Source organism: Lissotriton helveticus, chromosome 7 (assembly GCF_964261635.1).
Source record: "Lissotriton helveticus chromosome 7, aLisHel1.1, whole genome shotgun sequence".
Lineage (NCBI taxonomy): Eukaryota > Metazoa > Chordata > Amphibia > Caudata > Salamandridae > Lissotriton > Lissotriton helveticus.
Window position 1 is genome coordinate 1,134,141,330 of NC_136068.1, and position 22,582 is coordinate 1,134,163,911.

General features: G+C 42.2%; 1 long non-coding RNA gene across 1 annotated transcript in view; it reads left to right on the forward strand.

Annotated features, from left to right (window-relative positions):
• Positions 1-22,582, forward strand: part of LOC144767275 (uncharacterized) — a 108,060-nt gene that overhangs the window by 10,287 nt on the left and 75,191 nt on the right. Inside the window, exon 2 of the long non-coding RNA XR_013598130.1 lies at positions 3,829-3,983. This is a non-coding gene — a long non-coding RNA (uncharacterized LOC144767275). The remainder of the gene's footprint in view (positions 1-3,828; positions 3,984-22,582) is intronic.

Below are 22,582 nucleotides of genomic sequence, written 5' to 3' on the forward strand. Positions count from 1 at the left end.
CTTAAAATTACCCTTGGCACCACAAAACCCATATCTGTCATGAGCCCTAAAATTACCCTGGGCACCCTAAAACCCAAACCCACCCTGAATCCTAAAATTAGCCTTGGCACTCCAAAACATATACCCATCCTGAACCCGAAAATTTATCGTGGCACCCCAAACTTATACTCCTACACCCCAAAACCCAAACCCACCCTGAATCCTAAAATTAACCTTGGCACCCCAAAACATATACCCATCCTGAACCCTCAAATTAATCTTGGCAACCCAAACCTATACCGCTACACCCCAAAAACCCAAACCCACCCTAAACCCTATACTTACCATATACTTACATGTAAAACACATATGCTTTTATCATTCATGAGTATACAACGAAATTCAATGTAAAGGCATTTGTGGTAAAGGTATATGCATTGTAATGCTATGCATTGTAATAGCATTGCGATGTAATGGTACTTGCATTGTATTGGCATGCGTTGTAATGGCATGCATTGTATTGGATTCGTTGTAATGGCTATTTCCGCTCTCAGGTGGCCGATGATGTGGCTGTGGCATTGGATGTTCAGGATGAGTTTGAGGTGTTCTTGATGTTCGGCAGTTTCTTTTGGAGTTTCTGGGTGGTGCTGGCTAGAGTGCTGACAAGCTCATGGTTGACAGTTTTCCTGTATCCACTCGGGACACACTGGACGATCTTATGAAATAGATGGAGCATGTGGAAACAGGAGGATGAAACAACGTTGATTTGGTGGTTTTTTGAGAGAAAGAAGTCCAGGAAGATGCCAAGGTTTTGCACGTGGTCAGTGGGTGTGTGGGGGGGTCCAAGTGCTGCAGGCCCCCTCTTCCTGGGCTACCAAGAGTCATCCAAGGCAGAGGGGGTGGCAGCACTTGGGGGTGGATCCCAGGTTGCGGACTTGTTCTTGTTTGAGTTACTTAAGCTTGAGGCAGCTGTCCGTCATCCTGGTGGCGACTGCATTTATCCTGTTGTGGAAGGTGCTCTTGGCAGCTGTGGGTTCTTCTGTGAGGGAGAGAATCAGCTGGGTGTTATCGGCGTAGGAGACAATGTTGAGTCTTTGGTTCTTGACGATGGCTGCAAATGGGGCCTGAAGAGCTTGGGGCTCAGGGAGGAGCGTTGAGACCCTTTGTAGCTGATCTCTGTGGGATTTGAGTTGAATGGTGGAAGTCTTACTCTCTGTGTTCGGCCGGTGAGGAAGGAGCAGATCCATCTAGGGCTTTGTTCCGGATGCTGGCATCGTGGAATCTTGTGCAGAGGGTGTGGTGGGAAACGGTGTTGAAGGCAGCTGAGAGGTCCAGGAGGAAGAGGGAAGCTGTTTCCCATTGGTCGGGGCATTTTCTTTTAGGTTTGAGGCTCCAGATATCTCCCTTGAACAGAAGGAGGCCTGATGGCCCTTTAACTTCGGCCTTTTTTATGGGCCCAGGTGAAATCTGATAAGCTACTGCCCCCTCCACTTGCACAATGCAGCTCAGAATGAAAGCAGGCAACGTGCAGCAGCAGGCGCTGCTGAATGTGTCTGTTACAACTGCAGTACCCACCACCAGTCAGGTTAATTCAGAAACACATGCAAGATTACACGTGCTCCTCGCCTGGTAGCTTGGCGCAGAGGAGGCTTATCAAAGAGGCAATGTGTAAAGTTTTTGTGCAACGCATAGTATAGTAAGACAGTGAAAGACAACGTAAAAAACTCTGCACTAGTTGTAGAAAAATAGGCAATTTTTATGTAAATAAAACCAGGCCTAAAAGATAACAATCTAATAGTCTATCAAGAGTTATGCCAGTAGTACCGTTAATGCTCATTAGCCCGGGGTATCACAGTGCTCAGGAACCTTTGAGGGAGTTGAAGTCAGCCTACACAGGCCTTCGGGACAGTACCTGGGGCTTGGAGTCACTGCTCTGGTTGTCGGCGGTCTCGCACACAGGGTCCACATGGTAGGAAGAGGAGTTGGGCTCCAGCATGGCCGCTGGAGCACAGGCAGGTCAATGGCCCCATACTGCTGTGTTGGTGGGCCTCAAACATGGAGCTCGTGTTAGTAAGAGGTACAGAGGCAGGCAGGACTGGTGTTCAGCCACAGTAGAGGCAGTCCTGTGAATCTTCGGCCCAAAGAGCCTGGAGAGAGCGAGCTCAGATCGTTGTGTTACTAGGCAACCAGAATGCACTCATGCCACTCGGTGCTCCCGGCGCTGACTGAAGGTAAAGGTCTACACCGCTGCGGTATCTTCAGAAACAGCAATCTCGAGTACGACTAGTAGCAAAAGGTGACCGAGTGCCAACACAGCAGGCGCTAGACTTTGTGAGTGTGTCTGGTGGCGCAATAACTTACAAATAGCCCTGATTCTTCCATAACAGGAGGAAAGCCAACAAGTTCTTGGGAACTTGTAGGATATAGAGGCCCAGTTGTCACTCATTGCAGAGGTAGCAGGGACCAGGCCAACACAGTTGAGCAGAGTGCATAAGCAGTACAGTAAAGCAAGTGACAAAGGGGCAGTCCTTCCTAGCAGCGTAGTACCTCATAGTTGCAGAGTCTCCTCCAGATCCCAAAGTGAACTAATTTGGGGATGTCACAGGTGCAGTACTAATACCAAAATGTGTCTTTGAAGTGGGTAAGGCAACAAAAGACGGCTGTCTTAGATCCTCAAAAGACCCTTGCCCTTTCTTCTCTAGCTCCAGGCACACTATAGGCGGTTATGCAGCTATTTGTGTTGGAATTGGCATAGCCCTATTCAGGTGGAGGTGTCAGCCCTCCCTCCTATTATGTTTAATGAAGTCTTAGTGCAGTGCTATAATTTGACTTGATAATGTCAAAGCTTTCAAATGTTAAAAAGATACACTTTTTTTTAATTTTGAAGAGCGTTCACTTTTCACATTTGTAGTCCTGTCAAGTACCACTCATTAGTGGTCAGACTAGTGCTGGTGTCCGCATAACCACACTAGAATGCATTATTCATTCAAGCTATAGCACACCTGGGCCCTAACCACCTTGTATGCTTTCTGAGTTGCTGCATTCAAGCAGCAAGCACGCTGGCAGTAAGTGCATTGTGGTCGTGGAAAGCATGCAGTCTGTCCCACTTATTTTCTTGGCACAATCAAATTTTGGCACTGCCTGGAAAACAATAATCACCAATCTCTTGCCAAACTGGCTGTTTTCCCACAGTGTAAAACACGTTCTTCACTTAGTGCAAGTCATAAACAAAATTAAATCCAGTCCCGGCTGGAAGACAGAGCTCCACGTAGAATCAAGGGGTCGACCTATGCCAACTGTTGTTTTCCAGAAAGGCGATGGACTATAGGCTGCTTAGAGGGGGAAGTGGCCTTGGTGCTGAAAGTTTTCAACCTTGGGGTCCAGTTGCTGGAAATGATCACTGGCTTATCTGTTCCCTGACTCTCTAGCCCCCTGAATGTAGCCGGTGTAAAACCTTAACTCACCATCCCTCCTCTAGTCACATGAGGTGTTCCCATACCTCTGCTTACTACTTCAACAGGATTCTAGAGTCCGGGCCAGCGGCACAGGTGCTCACTGCAATGCACACATACTCAAACATACACACACATTCGTTCACATAGATTCATGTTTAAGCATGGGCATGCACTTCTTTGCAGAAACATGCAACTCTAAAAATTGCACACATCACCATGCTTGCAGAGACCCAGGAGCTCACTTGCACTCATGCACATTCCATTAAAAAACACCAGAATTTATTATTTTGATTAGTTTTGTGTAAAACAGTATTGTACAGGAAGCACATATGCTTGAGACATTACATGAATGCAATGTAATTGCTGGTAATAATTCTTATTTTAATTCTTTTAGCACATGAAAAATTGGAGTTAAAACTGGTTGTGATATAATCACATTCAAGATCAGTACTGAGAGATATCTAAAGAGGACACGAGGTAGTTCTGACTCTGCTGCAACAGGACTTTGATCGAAACTCAGTTTCGTGGACCTTAATCTCAGGTCACAAGGTAGGACATGGTTCTCTATTTACGGCAAAGGTCCACATTCAACTGTATATGGGTGCCAACTTTGTGGTCTTTAGGTGTGGAGGCCTGTTGGTTTATCCTAGCAGAACAGTTCAGAGAGTATGAGCTTGTGGCAAGTTAAAAGTTCAAGGGAATCATTTTACGTTTTTCATTAGGAACTATGAAAATTCCCAAAATTTTGATTTTGAAATATTTATTTTTATATACACTTTCATTTATTTAACTGTGGCCTGATAATCCCTTACCTGGACAAAAACAGGAGTTACTGACCTAAAGCATCTAGCTGAAAAGATAAAAAAAAATGATTCCTGTAAATCCCATTTGATAAATATAATAAATTCTTTGTTTGGAAGATCGGATATTGTACAGCAATTGAACGAAACATAATGCAGGAGGTGGAGAAAAACCGATATATTTTATCAAAATTGATTGACTGTATTCGATTTTGTGGTGCCTTTGAATTGGCATTACGAGGCCATGATGAAACTGAAGAGTCTCTAAATCCTGGCGTGTTCAGGGGCCTTGTTGATCTTGTCTCCAGCAATTGACAGTGCTATGGAAGCACATTTAAAAACAGCCAAAGTGTTTAAAGGCACTTCTAAAACTATTCAAAATGAATTGCTGGACTGTATGCTGGAAGTAATGAGAGACTATATTATACAGCAGTTGAGAACCACTGATTATGTAGCTATCCAAGCTGATGATACAACCGATGTCTCTACTAAGACACAGTCAGTTCTGGTCTTCTGATACATTGATGGAAATTGCAAGGTAGCTGAAAGATTTTATTGTTTCACACATCTAAAAGACTCATCTGCAAAAACAATTGCCTCAGCCATTCTTAATGAATAAAACATTGTTTTCCCTGAGCAATGTGCTAAAGGAAAAGTAATTGGTCAAATCGACGATGATGCCAGCGTCATGCGTGGTGCACTAGCTAGGTGGGGTGGAAAAGAAAATCAGGGATGTTTACTCAAATGCACATTATATTCATTGCTATGCCCACCAACTTAACCTAATTATGGAACAGGCTTCCTCCAAAAAATCTAGAGTTCAAATTTTCTTTTCAGAGATTGGTGGTATAACAGCATTTTTTGCACGTTCCCCGAAAAGGACTGACATTCTTGAACAAATAGTTTCAAGAAGACATGGGTGCCAGGACTGATTTTAAAAAGTAAATTGTGCCCAAACTCGACTTTGGTGTTTGGGACACTTAAAAATGGATAACCTACAATGTTTTGGCATAATAGGGACCCCCGGGGTCTCCCCAAGGTATCCCTTGGGTGGGGGTTTAGAAATGTATAAGGTACACCCTTACAAAATGAGTTTTTATATGCCTGAGTAAAGTGAAATTTCACATTTAACTCCCCCATTGTGGTATAGTGCTGCTCAAATTCGACTTTGATGCTTGGAGCGCTGTGGAGGGAGAATCTGTAATATTTCTACAGATTAAGAACCCCTAAAGTCTCCCCTAGTTGCACATGGGGTGGGGTTCCTGTAGATATAAGGCAAAGTACTCATAAATTGATGTTTTTGTAAGTCCTGGTGCTGGAAAAATGGCCCAAGTCATTTTTCTCATTGCAAATCTCCTGTTACATAGGTTAACATGGTAGGAAGTTATTGATTAATAACTCTGGATAGGAGAGGGATAGAAATGTCATTCAAAGACTTCCTAGAATGGTATTAAGAAATCCAACAATATCATATTGTTGAATTTCTCCTAAAGTGTACATACAAGAAGTTATAAGACTTTCTTTTTGTAAGTCCAAATTCAGCCTTCCAGTGGTCTACCCTGATTGGTCAGAGTTAAGTGCATTAGCCAGGCTGCTTTAAAGAGGTGATAAAGAGCCCCAGGGTTTAATCAGCTCTGCTGGCTTGGAAGTGTGCTGTTCCATAGGAATTACAGGCCCTGGGGAGAAGTCGTGAACTATGTTCTTCAAAGAGGAGAGTAGTGACCAGAGTCATTTACAGCTTTGAGCTTCCCACCTTAGGCAGATGGCAGGATTGAGGAAGGTGTGAGCAGATGCAGGGGGGAGAGTCTATGTAAATTAGCCACCCTAGGGGTGTGTTTAGCCAGCTCTCACCTCCTTGTTGGAAAATCAGTCATTATGGATTTGGAAGATTTGATGCACTCTGGAACAAAATAATGCCACACTCTACAGGATGTGGTCATATATTGGAGGAGTTACCCAGCTCCCAAAGGTCAGAAGTGCCCTCCTGCTTGACTCAGAGAACTAGGAATAAGTATTTGAGAGGGGCAGAGCACTCCAGAGTTGCTGCTTGAAACTTACTGAAGCAAGAAGTGCCCTGTTGAGAAGTTTTGCTGTGCAAAGATTTCTAAGGCCTGACCTCTGAAGACTGCACCTTCTGAAACTGCAGCCCTGCATGTTATCTTGCTGAAAAAGAACTAAAGAGTGGACTCCCAAAAAGCTACAGGTTAAAATAGCTCATCTGGAACATCACCAACTAAATCTAAACCTTGGAGAACCATTGGTGGATTTGTAAGGGTTTTGTACCAGTGGATTGTGGGAACTGAAGTCCTCAACTTTCAAGGACCGTCTTGGATCTTCCAGACCCTTGGAGTGAGTTTGAGACAGGTTTGGACCCATTGAGGAACTTCAGGAAGAAGTTCAAGAAGTTTGATGAACTTTGGACCAACTTTGAAAAAACTCCATAGAGGGACCGACTCAACCTGGCCAGCCAGGCCGCCGGCCTTCAACCGCGAGCCGGCCAAGCCAACCAGGTTCGCCCGCTAAAAGCTCCATTGTTCCAACTTCCAGAGATTGACTGGCACTAGAAAAAAATCTGAAGCCGGTGAACCCTCACTGGATCTGGCTACATGAGGAGCATCGAGATACCCCGCGAGAAAAAGCTCCAGAAAAGTTTCTAAGTCCGTTCGTAGAAAAGGTGACCAGGAGCAACCGTTAAAGGCCAAGCCGCCTGCCTTCCATCGCGTGCTGCCTGGATTCCTGGGTTGCCCCGCTGAAGCGATCTTGAAAAATGTTCCAAGTTCGCTCCAGGGAAGTTGACTGGGACCTCGTCACAAGTCAAGCCGGCAAACCCTCACTGACCCCGGACTGGCTGGGAGCTTCGAGGGGCCTCAAGGAGAAAAGATACAGAAAAGTTTCTAAGTGTGAAGGTAGAAACTGAGGCCGGGACCTATCGTGAGCTGTAGCCACTCAGGGATCCATCACGCCCAGTCTGAAACTATGACTTTGGCCCGGTCTATCACGAGCATGTATCACAATATGGTTCTATAATCTTCTAAGTGCTATATTTTATTAAATCTTTGAAAATTCATATATCCGGTTCCCTTCGTTGGATATTTGTCATTTTGGTGTCATGTTAAAGATAGAAATATTTCCTATTTTCATAAATTAGTGTTGGATTTTTATTATGTGTTGTGTCTTAATTATTTACTGAAATTGTGTTTTTAAATGCTTTACATACCCGTCTTTGAAGTTAAGTCTGTCTGCTTGCAGACACGTTACCAAGGGTTGAGCATAGGAATAACTTTCTAAGACCTATGCTGAGTCCTACAATGTATTAGTGGCCTTATTGCCAGTGGCAGACCTACATTTGCTTCTACAAATAGCCCACTTTCTAACATCTCCCAATTGTTTTCCTTTTTAAATCCGTGCTGCATTGTGCAACACACATAGAAAGAGGAAATCACCTCAAGTGATTGTTTTTAGGCAGGAAGGTGCCCCTTTCTGCACAAAAACAATCTTCCCATAACGCAGGCATCCTTGCACCATGGTGCAAGGGTGCCTGGGCATGGCAGCAGTGTGTGTGCCAGCACAAGGTGAAGCACAGAGATGCGACATATTGTTGTAAATATATTGCAACCCTGTGCTTCGAAACTAACGCAGCTGGCACAGTAAAATGACTTGCGGCACCGCACTGCGTTAGTTTCTTGTATATCTGCCCCTTAGTGTTTTCCTCACTCTTGTTCTGGGTGAATGAATCACTGGCTCAAATTAACCACTGAATGACTCTATAGTCTTCCAATTGTTTTTATACCCATCCTTCCCATGTTCACTTAAATAGTGCTCTCTAATATGACTGATAAACTCATACATCATCATCAAACTGTATTTGTTTTTTCAGTTAAAACCACAAAAGTAAGACAAACATCAATAAAACTTCACGTATGTACAATAGCAATACAGTACAACCCATGTGTTCCAATTGCAAGATAAAAACTAGGTCCCACTAAAAAAATTAACCACAGCTCGGCCTAAGCCTGATAGCAGCCCTGAAAGCAATACAGTATCATTTGAAAGAAGATGTTAAAAATATAAAAGCAGGTCTCACCTGATAAACTCATACATTTGTGCTATGGAGTGTAACCAACTAGATAGTGTTACAATTCTCTGTGTAAGATTTAACATTATATGTCTCCAAAACCCTAGCGTAAGATGTACTTCTGTATCTCTGAATGATGACAAATGCCTGTCGCTTGATAAATCGTAAAGCCCTCTTGACCTAGATTTTAAAAAACGTCAAATTGAGAGCATAGGTGATAACAAAGATGATTTTCATCAAATAGAGAGTCCATAATCTAGATTGCAGAAACAAGCAAAACTCAGAATAATAAATAGTGTTCAAAGTATATGTAAAGAGTCCTTATACGCAAAAATAAAACACTCACTAATGCCAACATCATTCCAGAATAATTTGTCGATCCACACAAAATAGTGCACCCACATGAGCATATTCAATCAGACAAAAATTACAAAAGTTCCCTTAACATGCCACATTAGCACAGTTAGAATCCGACCAAGGTTAATCAATCTCACCTCCACTGTAACGAACAGCAAAGGTGCTGAAACAATATCAGAGCACTAGGAAAAACAGCGCAGGCCTCAATCGCAGCTTGTGTGAAATTTAGCGTCCTGTGTGGACAATCAGATAGCTGCCCCCAAAAAATGGTGTAATTATCCTTAGTACAACACTTTCAACATAAAAAAACAAACGGATGTCAGTACCCAGCAGGTGATGTTACCATGCTTTACATTAGCATGCAAGTCATTTCAACAACTTGCTTTAGGGGGTGCTGGACTTTGGAAAAGTGTAAATTACTATTCCTGCTCCAGTCTATTCAACAGTAGAGAAGGTGTTGGACTTAAAATTAGCAACAATGCACCCCCTACAGCAAGTTATTGTAACAACTTGCATGCTAAAGTAACGAATGGTAACTTCTCATGCGGGGTACCAACCTTGTTGTAAAGGCTGGTTGCTGTAAGACTTTGTGGTAAATTATGTTTCCCAAAACAAACATGGACAAGTAGAGGTAACAGAATTGTTAAAATACCTGCAATCATATACCAAGAAGTTGAAAATCAAACAAGTCCACCAGGGAACAAATCTGCCTTGGAAGGAAAGCAATAGTGGCAAATGGGATGAATCTGCCACCACCCCCACACATCATAGTAAAGATCACAATAATTCCAACTCAGTCTTTCCAGTGGATGGTGTCATATTATCTTCTACCATTGATGTTGACTGTAATGCCCATAACAATATTAATTTCTGGATTGCAAAACGGCATCTGGTAAAGTAAGATATTCACACATCTCAGCCACTGTAATCGTCAGCTCTATGACTTTGGTGATTTATTTTCAAACAAGGGTGACCCCATTACTTTAGAGAACCTGGGGATCTACAGTCTTTAATAGAAACAACAATTCACTGGTAAATAAATTATTCAACAAAATCGTCTAACTTTTGTGCAATTAGATGTATTTATTGCATCATGTAAAACATGTATTTCATATCAGAAAAAGATCTGATGCTCATGCTGTGAATAAGGAAAGAGGTGCAGTGCAAGGTGCTACACGACACAGAACCACATGCATCACTACTAAAAAGACATATAACTCCAATCTATACAAGTATTACACTGTCAAATAATTCTATATAAGTCTGGGGTCTACAGGGATTTAACATCTATGAATATGAGGTCATAATCACTATAGGAGCTAGAGCATCCCGTATCTGAAAATGTTAAGAATAGGTTCTAGATAATCCATTGCTTACAATCAATAGGCCTGTATTAAATGGATAAAATACATGCTTGCTTGATAAGAAGATTACTAAATCAAGTGTGAGAGTTCATCAATAAATTGCAGCCACATTCAGGGCTGACAGGATTACCCTAAGCAGAAATAAACATAATTATGAATTAATAAAAAGTGAATACATTTATATAATAACAAGGCTGATGGAATAATCACATGTGAAAACCTATGGATTTCACAGTAGTATCCAATTATTTGACCACGGAGTGAAGTATGATAAGTATTGCATGGCCAGCAGAATAAGTCTGTAGCAGCTGCTAGGAAATCCTCGATTGGTTGATGGATCAGAGCTTAGTAAGGGTGCTGATTAGAATCTGGAAGTGATGCCTCATAGTTTCTTTTCATGACTGTGCCTTGGGCGCACCTCCATCCTAAGTAAAGAAACTAGCGATCACAACTATAAATTCAGGCTGAGATTTACAAAGACCTTGTGCTGCCTTTGCGTCAAGCAAGGCAGCACAAGGGTTTCAGTGAGATTTACTAAGCCATGCAAAGCCACCTTGTGTGGCTCTGCATGGAATTGTAAATCTGGCATAACTCAAGGCAGCTCAAGTGGCTTCCTTGCATTACTTTGCCTGGAAGACGTTCTATAGGTGGAGTATGGGTGTTCCCACACACCCACCCATAGATTTTTTGTTCATTACCAAATGTACCAATATTAGTAATCTTGGGAATGCGTTAGAATGCTATGCTTTCCCAGATGAGCCGTAACGAGGAACAATATGTTTATTTCTCCTATTTATTTCCTCTTTCTACTTGTGCTACATAATGCTGCACATATAGCAAGAGGGAAAAGCCGCAGAGCATTATTTTTTGTGCAAGAAGGTGCTCCTTCCTGCACAAATACCATTCTGGCTGTAAAACAGGCACCCTTGCTCTGTGGCGCAATGGGGCCTGCTTTGGCATTAGGCTGCGCTCGGAGTGCCATCACAGGGAGAGTGCATAAATGTGCCATATCCTCATTGATACGGTGTATTCCTGACTTCTCCTTGTCAATCAACACAGTGCAGAAAGTTGTCTTGCTGCAGTGCATAACTTGTTAGTAAATCTGTCCCTCGATATCTCGACAGCCAGATAGGAGGGTCTTTAGCCAAAGCTTGTTGTCATATATAAACACCACCTCAGCATCACTACAAGTTGATCTAACATAATGCTAGCCTAGCACACACCATACAGTAAAGTGCCAACCAAATCAGGACCCATTGCACAAAAAGTGAATACAACCACAGCTTTCCATACACACACCAAATGACAATAAAATACTTCTATTGCCAACAGTAGCCAAAATCACTTCCAACAAATTCAGTTTACACAATCAAGTAATATAGGACATACCTATGACTTATAATGCCAAATGAAGCACTCTTAGAAACACAAATGCCTATGGGAGATGTAGGCATTTAGTACTGCCAATGATTGCAGCAAATAGTATTGACATCTATTCCTCTACGTGTAGCCTTTCTATAAGACACACCTCCCACAGCTTTATTCATCTTAATTAGTTTTTACTCCCCCACGTTTGTTGTTGCAATGTTTGTACTATTCTTCTTTACTCTTATCTAGTTTAATGTAGATCTCTATTTACAAGTAAGCACTACCCTGCATGTTAGGCGAGGTCTACACTGCCGACCAAATAGGCGATGGCCCCTGGGAATACATTTCCTGTTTCCTGCAACTGAAAGAAGTAACATGACTCCCTCTTTTACAGTTGTGGTCATAAAGAGGGAGTGAAGTGTTCCCTCCAATAGAACTGTGACTGAGGATTACATCAGATGGCATGTTAAGCTCATTAGTGAGTCTAATAACTAATACAGAGTTGTGTATTTTTTACAAGCGTTTTCTCAGATGTGAGAATGTGTTGTAATGAGAAAACTAAGCACTGGAGTGTCTACAGAAGTTTCTGTCTCCAACTTATCAGAATCCTATCATAAATACTACTCTCCCTCCCAGAATGAGGGACCCTTAGCATTTGATCATTACATGTTAAAGGTCTGATTTGCAGAGGTTTTTCCTGGACTGATTCGTAAGTTGCTAAGCCATTGTGGCAGTCACAGTAGCTTCTGTAGTTAGACACTTTTTAAGGAAACAATTGTATAAACCCATGTATGAAAAATGCTGGTGTCATACTGCTCTATATTACGCCCACGCGTAGAGCGCTTATCAGTGCTGCTTTCTTGGAAACCGAACGATAAGGACTGTTCACAGCACAGCCTGATACATGATGCATGCCAAAGCCTGGGGAACGATTGCAAAGAGCACATATCAGTGTCAGGATGTTTGTTTTAGATTGTTTACATGTGATGATATGACATGGAATAACAAGTTAAAATGCCCTTGAGAAAAGCAGGATTTGAAGATGTATGAGGTATTTTATACAACTCAAATATACATATTGGTACAGAGCTTTCGGTTCTTTAGTGTCCACCACCACCAATTGAGTTTGACTTAAAAGACTTTCCCCTGCTTAAGAGAATCTTGACGTTTTCTCAAGTTAGGGGACAATCTTTAGACGGTCTCATGCCACGGAAAACCTTTGTTAATAATGGTCATCCTCCATTACTTAAGAAAGTCTGAAGGGTTTCCCAAAAAATGTTAAAGGTTAGGTTGATTGCCAACAGCAACTGGGTCACTGGTATGCATGTATGTACCCTATGCGGTCAACTTAACAGTGGCTAATAGGCATGTGGAAAGCTTCAGGAAGTATCTCTAATTAGAGCCATGCAAATACATGCACATGAAAAAAACCGAGACCTCTCTTGTTGTGTATGTATAACTACGTGTGTGACTCCTCGAAAGTTCTATCTACTCCACACTAACTTTGCAGCAGTGAGGGTATTTTATTCTCTTATAATTGGCTATTGCTGCCAACATTCTAATTGGAAACCTAATACACGTTTTTGTATTGCCCCCTCCCCCGTCTTATAATTAATCTTGGTTCTAATATCATCTGTTAAATGACAATTAGGTAGTGTTTGTGTACTATTTGCAAACTCGCCTTCATGATCTTCATTTGTAAATATATCAATGACCATTAAAATTACTTTCTGCTCAGACTTGGCACCATTTTCGCGTCCCTACATTTAGCAGTTTTTTATCTTCTATCAATGGGACATACACACACAATGCGATAATACATGTAAGGTATAGTTGCCGAATTGTACAGCTAAGCGAGTGGGTGGGAATGTACAACACACTTTATTTGTGGATTAAACCATCTCATTGTGTAGTTGCTACTTTTGTAAGTGTTGGAGCAAGAACAAACATTGTTGAGTGAATTGCGAATTAATGGGCTCATTAGGATCGCAGACAGACTTGAGTCCGTCCGCGACCCCAGAGTAGGAGGGAACGTCCGCATGGGCAGCGGCGTTCCCTCCGTGAAGATTAGGAAGTGACCGCCAGGGTGTCGGTCACATCCTCTATCTTTAACATTGCGGCGGGTGCAGCGTCAAGCTGCACCCGCCGCAATGTTAAAAATGCATACATTGCATTTGTATGCAGAAAGCGGCAGGCACCGCGCGGTGCCTGCCGATTTCTGCCTACAAATGCAGGGGGGTACCCTGGGTACCCCCATGTGCATCCCCCCAGCCCCCCTTCACCCAGGGGGCCCGCAACGGGCCTCCGAAGTCAAAGTCTGTATGCTTTTCCATGGCGGAAAAGCCGCCGTGGAAAAGCATCTCTTTTACACTATCCTAATATGGCTGGCGGTGTCTGATAGACACCGCCAGCCATGTTACAGCTTTTCCGCCGCAGTTGTAAGTCAACCGCGGCGTAAAAGCGGCAGACTGAAACCAGGACCCACCAGCCATCCTAATGTGACGGTGGGTCTTTGGTGGGTCCGCAGAGGATTTTCCGCATCCTCTGGCCCAGCAGTGGCTTCCGCCGGCCCGGAGGATGCGGAAAATCCTCCATCCTAATGAGCCCCTATGTGGTTAATAAAGGCGGGGGAAGGTGAGGCTAGAGGACAGATTTTTAGGCTGCCGATGATAAATGTATTTCAGGAGCACATCATGTGACTCAACGTCAGTAAAGCCACATTCCAACACAGTTGAAATACTTTTAATGTTAAATCTCCAAACCGTCTGAGCAAATATGGTTCTGTGGTCATAAACAGTTCCTTCACATACTAGCAGCCCTTGTATACTTTTGTAGTGGAAAATTAGCATCACTGGTCGGCATGGTTGTTACGTTTTTAGTAGGACATCGGCAGCACTCCTCCGTTTAGCTGCCATACTGGTACATACATGTCTCCAGGACATTAATGAGCAGTATGAACACTTTTAGGAAGAGATGCTAAACTTTTAACGTACAATATCAGCATCTGTGAGTAGGCTGGTATGCTTTTGATGACAGTCACAGCACTCCTAAGCAGGACTGCCATGTTTTTAGTGGCGAGGTGTGAGCACATAATAACAGGTCTGCTGTGCTATAGGTGGAACAGTACCAGCATTTCTCTGCAGAACTGCCATGACCTTAGTAGGGCTGTATCAGTAATTCTATGAAGAATTGCATACTTTTAATGGAGTAGTGCTGACAACTCTCTTTAGGTTTCATATACTTTTAATTAAGACAGGGACTTGGTTGCCACAACTCTAGGCACGGATTTCATCTCCACCGGCTTTCCAGGCACAGTGTATTCACCTCTGCAATACACAGCAGCCTACCTCTCCACCAACGCCAATTGCTCTCTTATTGCAGCTGTAATTTGCTTGTCATCTACCCCTAGGTTATTCCCCCTATTTCTTGGAGGAATTCTAACATCTGACACTCCGCCTCCAGACCAAGACCAATAAAATGACAGCATGAGCACCTTAAAATTACAGGTCCACTTGCCTGATTCTAACCCCACGACAAATTGTAATGTGAATATGGGATTCAGACAACAATTAGTGGCCTAACACAATCCTGGGCATATACTCAATCCCATCTTCACATGCATGGTCGAACAGGCCTTTTATTCCAACAGGCATTCCTCTGGTGAGCTGGAGCTCTTAGGGGCTGGTTTTATGAAGCCCTTCCCCACTCCTGGTGCTTCTCTTACTCTCTCTAGTTCATAATTGCAGCAGTCACTGGGAGGCTACAAAAGAGACATAAAGTGAGGGAGGGATGGAGGGGGCTTGAAGAGAAAAAGGAATTAGAGGGTGAGAACAGAGAGAGAGAATGGGTGGATAGAAACAAAGAGATTGTGCAAGGAGACGAAGGCAACAGGTCAAGTTTGAGCATTTTTGCCAGGGCTGCTTTTGGTTCCCAATTCCAACCCCATTCACATGTAACTTTGAAGCTTCACACCTGGCAGTGCAAAGGTGGTCAGACCATTCCTTCAACTCCATTATCCTAACCCAACCTCGCAACAAAATAGACCAATCATTGCCAGTCAATCAGCAACTCCCTAGACTGATACCTAAACAATCTCTGCTGAAGTCAATATACAAAGAAATCAAACAGGGCCACTTGACTCAACTGACTCTTTTTCCCTGTTGAACAGTGTCCTCTGCAAGTCATCAAAGCACTCATCAAATGGTTCAACAAAGACATGGACAAAGTTAGATGCCCCAGCTGCAACAAATTTGGTCCAAGTCAAAGACTGGAGATGACCAAGGCCACAGAAAGATATGCAGTAGAGATTGTCACTTGACAAAAAGAAGAGCGGAACAGGCGCACCTCAGAAAATATATTAAAAAGGCACTCAACAAATCAAAGGAGTTTGTTGACCTTAACCATGACATGCATAACCTTTGTCTGTAAAGTGACTTTTGTGTAAGTTTACAATTTTTTGCAATATATAAAGGAATTTTACAAGTAATATCTTTACGACTGCTGAGTCTCTGTACTTGTGGCTCAGACTACACTCATAAAAAGATAGGCAAAAATGTAAGTTTCCATTTGCGAATCAGGCTCAGAGAGAAGAACTATAGAAGGTCTTTGAATATAAAATGTCAATAATGACAACAATATCGCCAGTACACTACATTCACCCTACACCTCATTTTCTGCCATAAGTATTAAAGGCATTTACCTCCTTTAAACCCTTGTGGGATACTACACTTGGCCATCCAAAACAAAGCAATTTGGTAGATTACTGTGTGACAGACAAGACCCATCGGGAATCTGTCACATGAGTGTATGAGGGTCAAGCAGTATGAGGGACTTTTTATGCAGTTTGTATGAACTATAGTTGGCTTCTTGCCCACTGAGTGTTAGATAGTGTCAAGAGGGTCATATATGAACTGGCATTACTATATAACATCCAGAATCGAGACAGGCCAACAGTGGCAGCCGCCACTTATCTAAAGTGGTAGGGAGGCCTCAAGGGGAGGGCAGAGGGTTAAGAGTGGAAGAAATCATATAATATAAAAGTATAAAAGCCCTCAGGGAACCGGCTCCACACCCAATCCAGAACCTGCTCTCATAGCATGAGAGCAGCACCAGGATTGTTCTGAGCAGCCTTGTTTGACGCTCAGACAATGAATTAGAGCCTGTTGCTTTTCTCCAACCTGGTTGTGTAACACAGCAGGGTTAGAGAAACATAAGTGTACATGTGTGTTTGGCTGACCATCATTATAAGTGCACACCACTCCTCCTCCCTGACATGCCCAATTCCAACCCGCCTTATACCTTTTGGGGCTCAGACAGACAGCATAAATACAATTATAATAACATTATGTTATGATCATTTTGTTTATCATTGCTGGTGTGGACTGAGGGGCAACGCTCCTCCACAATTACAGAAGAGCCACCCCTGCAGGCCAGCCCTTCATAACTTACTGGACATAGAAATGTGTGAGCTCGTTGGGATATTTCAGATCTGTGGACAGTAGACTGTATATTGTACTTAAAGGAGCGAATATTTTTTCTGGTCCAATCTCAGGTTTCCAGGATTACGTCATTACTTTGGCAATAGCCATCTTTTTATTTCTCACCTGACTGTTTGGAACCTTGGCTGGTAGTACGTTCCAAAGTTTGGCAGCTTGTACTGAGAATGTGATACCTCCTATGGATTTCTTATAATAAGGTGATATGATGATCCATGTCTTGAGTTCTATGTCCTAATTTGTTTGCATTGTTTGAATTTAACTTGTAGTTAAAGTGGTCCATTTCCTTCTGAGATCATGTGGAGGATGGAGAGTGGTTTGAACATTGCTAGTATAGAGGCAGGAAGTCAGTAGAGTGATTGCTGAACTGGAGTCATGCGCTCTCTTTAGTGCAGGGCTGTAGCAACGATGGACCCACCATGGTTGGGCAAGCTATATTTGTGCAATCCCCCCTAAAATGTAAAGGCTTTTCTTAATGCATTTATTACATTCGACATATAATTTGTCTGGCCTCCTGCTACCCTGATTTGCCAGACTGCTGAGGGTTAAGTGAGGGGAGCAATGTAGTCCTGTTTACATTTCCCATTTTTCTTTCTCTTGCATTCCCTAAGAATATTTGTTTTCATCAGATGCATGAACTGAAAAGAGTCACCTCTGGGGACCTGGGTGAGTCCAGGCTATTGGTGAGTGTGCCTGACAGGGTACGATTCACAGCTCGGGAGTTGAGGATGAAGTCAGTGAGAGTTTCTCACAGGGCCTGTTGGTGAGTCATAACATTGTTTTGATTACATGCTCACTCGATCCCTTGCTTTTCTGAAGAGCACACAGACTGATGGTCACACATATGCCAATTGTAATTACCATTTTATGAGAAAGTGTGTGAAGGAGGTACACAGCTGTCAATATATTGACAGCATCAAATTAGGAAAATTAAATGCTGAATTTGTGTGAATTTCTGCTCAGTTTGTTTGAGTGGGTGTTGAGGAGAGAGCATATTGAAGGGACTAACACACGGAAGCACATGCAGAAAGACAGAATAAAAAGACAGTGGTGAAAATCAAGGGGATGATGTGTGAGGTGTACAGATATAGGATTTAAAAAATATTTAAGTGGCTAACAGTGAATACCTGCAGAAGAAAGTGGTATGGGGATTATGGAAGTGAAACATGTTCAACTCCAATTATTCACAATTAAATCATTGTTATTTGCTAATTAAGCCGATACAGTTAAGTATTGGAGACACAAATAGGTCAGGCTAGCTGTAGAAGTATGTTAACATTGTGAAACATTGTGAAACATTGTCAGAAACCTGTCTTTTCTGCATGGTCACTTAGTATTTTTTAGCCGTTTACTGAACACAATATTTTTGCTGGCTTTAGAACACTCAACACTTTAACCATGCTATCCAGTGGCTTTGCCACATGTCTTTAGGGCACCCGGGGTAGGCCTAGCATGGCTTCAGCAAACATGGCTTTAGGCCTACCATGGTACTGGGAGTGTAGCATTGTCAAAAGTGCAATTTGACCTGTCAAAAGTAATCATTTTTGAAGGTCAAAACCTCCCTCCTAAATATTAATAATGGCCTGATTATTAAGTAACAGATGGGTTACTCCATCACAATGGTGGCAGATATCCTGTCCGTGAAAATATAATTTCCATTACTTCCCATGGGATTTATATTTCAGCAGATGGAATCTCTGTCACCGTTGTGATGGATTAGCCTGTCCGCCGAGTTCGAAATCAGGCCCTAAGTCACCCCTATATAGGCCTTGTTGTCCACAAGGCAGAGTGCATGGTATTTAAAAGTACGACATGTAGGAATTGAATGTTAACCCTGCCTTGCAGTGACTTGCACCCAAAAGCTATTTTTTTTGTGGAGAGATCTAGCAGTCCTAAGTAGACAATCAGAGTGCAGAATAAAAATCCTCATACTACATTTTTAGGATGAAACTAACTAGAAAAATAATTTAACAACTATTTATATTAGATATTACAATTCTGATTCAATTGTGAAGTCAGGTATTCATTTAAAAAATATTGAAGAACAGTAACTTTCAGAAAGTTACCTTTACTCTGCCTAAAGTGCCTAGAGGCTAAATTTGCATTTGCTGTCCCACTTCTGCTAACCAGTAATTAGCATGTGAATAGGTGTGAAATGCTTCCCAGGAGCAAAGCACAGGGTTAGCTGAATGGGCAGAGTTGAATCCTCTGCACCTCCTTGAATACGTAGGGTGAGGGATAAGAGTGTCCTTTTAAGTATTACAGTGTCAAATCCTTCTTGAATGTCAAATCCTGCTTGCCAAATCTACTTGATATTTACATATAAAACTTGGGACATACCTGAATGTAAGGGAACCAAGATGCCAAAACAATTCTTGTGTATCCTGCCAAGCATATTGCGCCTCCTGACTGCCGCAACACCACCAGGGAATTGTGGTTCCCTGGCAGCTGTGGCGGGGCTTTGGCAGTCCGCCTGCCCAATTCATAATAGGACCATGGACCACCGGACTCATAAAAAGATAACCTGTGCTCACCCTCCTGTTGCTTGGCACAGAGCAGTCAGACTTATCTAAAGAGACAATGTGTAAAGTATATGTGTAACACACACACATACAGTAACACAATGAATATACCACAAAAAACTCCACACAGGTTTATGAACATAGGGGTCAATTACGATGGCGGGCGGACTTTGCCTGCCTGCCACTATAATGGTACTTGGGACCGACCGCCAGAGGTGCGGCGGTCCCACCATGGCAATCAGGATACCACCATCATGGTGTCGGTGGCATCCCGCATATATTGCATTTTGGTGGGAGGTGCTTTAAGCAGCACCCACCACAATGTGATATATGCATGTTGTGTATTGGCATGCACAACGTGACAGGCACCGCACGGTGCCTGTCACCATGTGTATGCCAATGTTGGGGGGGACCATGGGTACCCCCAAGTGCAGCCCACCAGCCCCCCGGGGGCCCGCAATGAGCCCCCACAGTAAACATCGCATGCCTTTTCATGCCTGAATCTCCACCATGGAAAGTCTTTGAACCGCAAACGTCATAGTTGAAGGAAAAAGTGACTGGAGATGATTAATACCGAAGAAGCAAAACTGAAGCCAGCACGATGGATAAAAGGGAAGCTAAGAGAACAGAATTACTAAGTACGTTTATGGAGCAAGAAAGCCCAATAGGCTTGAGCAAAGGAAATGGCGGGAAATCACATCCCTCAAGAAATATTTAGAGGTCAAACGTGTACCGCGTGGTCTACGCATCAACATCATGCCGAAACGTCAGGAGACAAGTAGTGATTTATTACAAGAATGGGGAGAGTATATATTAAAATCATCAATTGGATTAATGGAAATCCTCATTAAACACATTGAAGTAGCTTTGGAGAAAATAAAGACCCAACTGAAGGATATGGAAAATGAATTAGCCACAATCCTACTAAGCCCAGAACAAACAGAACTAGAAGGGTATATAGACAGACATAAAGAAACCGTTAGTACAAGAAAGCTAAATAAATTCCAGCGGGACAGAGATGATTACATGGAGGGGCGCATTTGTACATAAGCCATAAAGTACAACAGATTGAACTAACAGGACAAACTGGATAGAGCGACAAATATGACAGACAGTTTGTCATCCTTAACATCTACTGAAGCAAGTGAGGGGGGAACTGAAAATACCGAGAAACGTCCCAGGTGCAATTTTGTTGAAGAAATGAGACTAGCATTACAACAAAAGAACTGGGAGAAAAATATAGGAACACATTCCCTGGGAAATCGTGGAAGGGGTAGGGGACGCAGCCACGCCTGTGCAAACCAAAGAGAAGAGGCAAGCGCCTCAAGCGAGAGTGACAGAGTTGGAGCAAGAACAAGGAGTATGAAAAAGAAATGGAATTAGACTCCACAATGGCTGCACCCTCAGAAGACTTGCAAGTAGTGAACCACTCGAAAAAAACACTATCTGAAGCAGAAATTGACTTATTGAAACAAGGTCTACATTTTTGCCCGACTAACAACATGGACTTAGTTCAAGAAAGGGTAGATCTCTACAAATATATTAGAAAAATGTAATTGGCCAAAAACTTCTCTGAAAACCCTAAAATGGTAAAGTACAAGAAAAAGATTACTCTACCGGAATTGAATTTGGCAGCTAAAGATTCAGAAGGCTTCATAGCACTAATGGAATTGGCTAAGGATCCAAATTCAAAAGACTCGGATTTAGAGACACATTGAATACAATTGGGAGCCGGAACAAGTGGTCAGAAGGCCAAATCAAAATTTTATCCCCAGCTACCACATGGCAATAAGAATGACCTCTTTCATGAGGCGATAATCAAAGACTTATACTGAATGAAACACAGGAAATATACAGACCACCTTACTAAATAGGAGCGAATGGCACTGAAAAAGCTCAAAACAGATGACAGTATTGAAATCAAGTTGGCAGATCAGGTTGGAAATCATATCATAATGGAAAAAGAATAATATATACAAGAAGCGCACGCGCAATTAAGGAACAGAGGTTTCTATGAGAGACTAAAAGAAAATCCAACAAAAAAACTTACATTGGAACTGGATCAGAAATTAATTATGTGGAAAAGCAACAACCTCTTGGATGAGAATGAGATGAAATACCTCATGATAGAACCCCTCAAAACAGCGACCATAAACTTTCTCCCAAAAATTCATAAACACCCCACCAAACCGCCTGGCAGACTGATCATCTCTACAAGATACTGGTGACCTGTTACGTCATATACAGGAAATTGCATGGGCAGCATCATATAAGTTGTTATCAATGGATGTAATATTACTTTACACGAACATCAACAATGAAATTGGCCTGACTGCTTGCAAATTTTTTTTAAAGAATTTAATATCCAATTTTTCAACCATAATAAAATATTAATGGAGATGATCCGAATTTGCCTAACAGAAAACATATTTATGTTTGGTGATGAAATCTATAGTCAGGTGAATGGTACTGCGATGGGATTTTCATTCAGTCCCAGTTATGCATGCCTCACCATGTGATGGTGGGATTGTAATCGTGCATGGAGCACTAAAAAATGATCATTTTGTCAGCAAAATCATCATGTGGCTATGCTACATCGATGATTTGTTCATCATATGGGCTGGAAGTAGGGAGGAATTTGCAGAATCTTTCGAGATTCTGAACAACACTGATTCCAAATTAAAATTTACTTACAATATAAGTGAAGAGCGAACCATCTTTCTCGATACAGAGATCTATATTCATGAAAACCAAGTCCACTCAACACTACATCGCAAAAGTACAAGAGGAATGAAAAGCAGGAAATTCGTCTCATAATGACATTCTCCACCGAAAACAAACAAATCAACATGATACTACAGACAAATTGGAACATATTACAGTTAGATCGGACAGTGGAAAGGATAGTGGGAGATTCTCCCAAGCTGACATACAGAAGAGCAAACAACTTAAAGGACCAACTAGTCCACAGACACTTTGTAAATACACAACCAAAAACTTGGCTGAAAACAACTGGCTTTGTTAAATGCACGAATTGCAAAGTTTGCATAATTGCAAAAAACACGACAGAAATTGAGATGGCTAACAAGAAAATATGGAAAATAAACCAATTGATATATGTAAGAGTCAGTTCATAATTTACATAGTGGAATGCCCCTGCTAATTAA